The sequence below is a fragment of the Hylobates moloch genome, unplaced genomic scaffold (genome assembly GCF_009828535.3).
Source record: "Hylobates moloch isolate HMO894 unplaced genomic scaffold, HMol_V3 SCAFFOLD_8, whole genome shotgun sequence".
Classification (NCBI taxonomy): Eukaryota; Metazoa; Chordata; class Mammalia; order Primates; family Hylobatidae; genus Hylobates; species Hylobates moloch.
The window spans coordinates 63621621-63626721 of NW_026652283.1; the positions used below are offsets into that span (position 1 = coordinate 63621621).

The following is a 5101-nucleotide window of genomic DNA, read 5'->3' on the forward strand; positions in this document are numbered from 1 at the left end:
GTTGATTTTGATAAGAGGCCTAGACACAATGGAAAGAGCTTATATGAGCCCTGATGGCTAAGAGAGAGCCTGGTCACATGTGGGAAAAAGAGAACTGCAGGTCGTAGGCCTGCGGCCTTGAGGCAGGAATATTTTACAGGAACAGAAAGAAGATCAGTGAGGCTGGAACATAATGATTGAGAAAGACATGATAAGAAATGAAATCTGAGAGGAATCTGTATTTTATTCAAAGTGTAATGGGCATTTTGACAAATTTTAGATAAGCAGGGGTAGCATAATCCCGTGTTGTTTTTGTAATCACTCTGGCAGCTGCGTAGAGAGTGGCTTGGCAGGGTGCACAAGTGGAAGTGGAGATTTCAGCGAGGTGACTTGGCCAGAGCAGCACTGGTAGAAATGGGATAAAGATGGGTGAAATCAAGATAAATAAACATTGTGATACAACTTAACTGTGGGGAAATTTGTTTTCTCATTCACTTCGTTTTACCTTGAGTTTGCAACACCACAGTGCTTTGTCACATTCGTATGCATGTATTCTGAAGAATTGTGGCCATTATTTTCTTCCTAAATCTTTTTATAATAAATGTCTTAACGTGCTAACAAAATTCAGTCAGATATTTATTGTCTTTTATTTGAATGGACTATATCTACAAGACAGTGCTGAAGCAGTCAGTTCATTCAAACAGCCTTTGAATTCAGAGTGCCTCTTTCCTTCTAGAAAAGAAAAAATAAAGTCAGTCTCATATCTTTGTATAGATACAGCTTGGCAGAGGTTTAGCTTTGCATAATTGGCCATAATTAATTATAAGCTTCTCTACGTTTTCTCTAAGTTCATGAAATTAGTCAGGATAATAGAAGATTCTCCAAGAAACTGTGTTCTGGGGTTAATCAGTGTTGTTCCTAACTAGAATTCTGAGTGGAATAATCCAGGAGAAACACGTCACTTTTGGAAGCCGCCCCTGTAAATTTACTATGTCTGAATGTTCACTCCTTCTGAAAAAAGCATCTTAATTTAACTGCAGTGGGAGGTGATAATAGTGCTGGTGCTCCTTGGAGTAAAATTTAGATGAGGACTCTTACCTGGCCCTGTCCTATTTTGCTATTTTGTTATCCAAACCTTTTAACTATGACTAGTTAGTCATCCTCAGAATGCACTTTGCATATCATGGTTAAGCTTCTAATTGTGATGGAAAGGAGAGTTGTAGTATCAGAATGAATTTCCGCATAAATAATTTTAATTTTTATTTTTATCAGTTGGGGTAAACATGACTTTAGACACAAGGCAGAGAAAACCAGGATCTGGTTAACTGTTATCTGGGTAACTGAACAATGGGAAGACTGAAACTGGATGACTGAAACCAAAAGTACTTCAGGCAGGGATTCTTGGGCTCATGGATCTTTACAGGCTTAAAAATGCTGCTTTAAGGATATTTAAGAAGAAGGCTTACATTTAGGAAACTTCAGAGGGTTGAAAGTTGATTATTCCATAGGTGATCAATGCAGAGTGAATGTCGTCAGTTGCAATATTCAGTTGAAACACTCTTGTACAATTGAAGAAAAAGGAAGAAATCAGAAGATAGTTAATGCCTGTTAAATCCAGATAAGTTTAACTATAATAAAAACACATACCAACGCCTTGCCTTCCTGGCCTAATAAGTTCCAGGTATAGTTGTGAAGACTGTTCTTCAGTGCAGTAGCAATGAACTGGAAAGCCTTGGTGTAACTGAAGGGTTTCTGTGGGTTCCAGATTCTGAGTTTGTCCCACCAGCCAAAACAATGATTTATAAAATGTTGCAGATTTCAAAATAAATATTAAGCATCTCCTGGTTATTAAAGATTGCTAACCAGTATTTAATTTATCTGTGTTTCCTCCTGTTAACCAAGCAAGTATAAAAAAAGAGTTGCTATTAATTATCATGCCATTATTTTCAAAAACAACACACTATATTAGACTGCCCTAATCTAAGTCTGATTGTATGGCTTTTAGATCATCTTTTGGTTTCATAAACACATCAGAATCCTCAATAACTGTTAAGATTTCGTTTCCACCCCACCTAACTATTGCTCATCTCATTCTTACTCATGCAATTCCTCCTCCCTCCCCACCCATACACAGCAATGCTGCTTTTGCAATTTGTCAACCTGAAGGCAATAACAGTTGTCAAACTGACTGTGCAACTTTTTGGCAACCCACACAAATCACTGTGTATCTCTGTACTTCTCTCTCTTTTTATCAATGATTTGGGAGTAATCATCCTGGTTGCCTGCTTTGTTCTCATGGGTTTGGAGGGCACTGACATTCATTGAACATTGTGAACTAAGAAGAAAGTTGCTTATAAGTGTCTCGAACTACTATTTTCACATGTCTTAACTGCCATAACAGGGAGGAAAATCTTCACAATTTGAAAGGCTTCCTGAAACTTAGTCCCACTGCACCAAACCTTTGATCTTTTGGTCACACTGTCAGTCTCTTGAGAACTCAGTTCTCTTGTAAAATTTTCAGTCTGCTCCCAAAACGATTGTTGCGTAAGTTCTGAAAGCCGGGCCCACAAAGCTTCTCTGTGTTCTGGCAAGTTCCCTAAATAGAGTTAGGTAACAACGGCATTAGCACTAAGACTGAGGAGTCATGGCATCCAATCACACACAGCTCTCTGTTTTTCTTTCTCTCAACATCTCTTTTTCTTTTCCTCTTCTCCTCCCCTTCTTTTTCAATTTCTTCCTCCTCCTCTCTTCTCCTTTGTTTCCTTCTCCCACAAAAGGTGTTTCCTTTTCCCCACAAACACTTCTGAGCCTTGGACGAGGCTCTGATTTCACCAGCTTTGCTTAAGCAAGACTTGCTGCTTCACCTAAGGACAAAGGTGTTTCCAGGTTTAACTAAAAACTGGGTGGGACATCACATAACAGAGTGAAGTGAGGCTCCCATTGCCAAAGTGCTACAAGAACACTTCTTCTCACAATGTTTCAGAACTTTTGCAACAGGGTATCTAAGAGAATTAAAACATGGGTTAAAAATAGGTAAGATCTCATGCCAAATAATTGAAAACAAACAGTTGATTTACAGTAAGATCTTGCTAGTTTTCACTCTTCTGAAATGAACCTGATTCTTTTGTTTTAATAGCAGGGTTTATTTGCTATATACATTGAAATAATTTAAATTATTGAGCATTTTCGAATATTAAGAACTTTTGAAATAAATCATGAACTGATGTTAGGAACAATTTTAAGTGGGTCACATTTGGCGGTATTAATTAACCTAGTGCATTTTGTTTGAGGGGCTTCTCTACCTTGTCTTCTCTTGTTTGTGAGAGTCTGTGACATTTCACAATGAATACGGCCTCCTGTGTAAGCATAAACTAGGAGAAGCCACCAAGGCTGAGATTAATAGCTTAAGTTATTTTCACTACATTTAAGTAGCTAGATTAAATCATTCCACAATGTAAACATGTATCAAAACATCACAATGTACCCCCTAAATAGATGCAATTATTATTTGCCAGTTAAAGAGTTTTAAAAAGAGGTTTACTTTGTGAAGAGCAAAAAATATTTGGCAACAGTAATCAAATGAAGCTTATGTATCATAGTCAAAATATAATTGTATCAGAATTCCTGATGATTAAAGCACATCTAAAAAGAGCCCCGCCCACTGTGCTCCTACCCACCACCAAGGCCTCAAAGAAGTCTCTCTAATCATTCCCACTCTCATTTCTGGCTGTACTCCTATTTCTTACTATGCTGGGGTAAAATGTCTGTAGACTATTTTAAGAACTATATTGAGCAGCTTCTTCCAACAAGTATACTTAATCTTGGGAGTACATAAAACCTTTCAGAAGACATGCAAACACAAACTGCTTTAAGGAAATCAATTTCCAGATACTTAGCTTCCACATCCACTCTTTCCTAAAAGTAGTGTGCCTAGGTGCCTTCCATGAACTCTTCATAACCCTTTCCTTCCCATTCACTTCGGCATCCCTGTTGGAGCGATGCATTGCCTTGCAATGTAATAATCTCTGGGATGTCAAACAAAGGAACAATTTGAAATATTTGTGTCACCTCATTTAATCAAAGCACGATAAACCCTGACCACCTATCATACTAAGAAAAGCATCTCCAATACAATATTATTTCTGATATTTAAAAATTATAATTTTTGTGTATTTTTGATCACTTGCATATGAAAAATAACTGTTATGATAATACAGAAGAAAATTGTAGGTCTTCAAAATCTAGGAACATAGAAAATTTTTATTGCAACTAGTAGGCAGAGCTAAAAATGTAGCAAAAGGAATCTAAATTTAGACGTAAAGTTCTGACTATGGAGACAGTGAAAAAAACACAGAATGGAAATTTTAAAATTTTTGTTGTATAGGCATATAAAAGGGTAACCAATAACAGATATTCACTTTTAAAAATACATTGCATTTGTAAAAGTCTAAGAGGAAGTGGAATGGAAGTAAAATATCAAAGAGAAAAAAGAATTACAAAAATGTCTACTTTTTAAAGAAGATATTTGTATGCCTTTAAAATAGATGACAGTAGATATAAAATTCCTGTAAAAAGTGCTCATTTAAAAATGAGGTGACAGTTTTACTTTAAAAATTTCCATTTAAATGCTCAAGAAATTATATCCTTTGAAACTATATAAACTTACAATTAAACATTTTAGTTGTCAACTTAAAAATGTGGAAGTGGGAACAAAGTCTGTCAAATTCTCTTAAGGGGCATGAGAGCAACAAAGAAGATACCTGATAAGAAAAATACTCTCTGCCTTGTGAAGTTTATATTCCTAACAGAGAAATCAGCCAGGTAGGGTAAGCACCGTGTGGCATTTTTTGTTCTTACAGAAAATATGTCCTGTTCTTCCTTCTTCCTTTTAATTGGAAGTTCTCACTGAAGAAATTTAAAAAAAAGTTTGAAGTGGCCTATTTCGTTTCCGGTATAAGTAGAGCCAAATTTCTCAAATCGCAGCAAAATATAAATGGACTCTATAGGATACAGTTATGTCAAGAAGAGTTGCTACTGTTTCCAAGTGAGTGGATTAACCTTGTACTTGCCATATGTTCAACCAAGTGCCAGTAGCCAACAAAATACTACACATAAGCACAGG

The 5101-nt window shown here is 36.4% G+C and overlaps 1 long non-coding RNA gene across 1 annotated transcript; it reads right to left on the minus strand.

Moving 5' to 3' along the window:
* Window positions 1-313: 313 nt before the first annotated feature.
* On the minus strand, window positions 314-2016 carry LOC131383989 (uncharacterized). The gene is made up of 3 exons (XR_009214426.1): window positions 1627-2016; window positions 1446-1538; window positions 314-384 (listed from the first exon to the last, which is right to left on the minus strand). It is a non-coding gene; the product is annotated as an uncharacterized LOC131383989 (long non-coding RNA).
* Between the last annotated feature and the right edge of the window lie 3085 nt (window positions 2017-5101).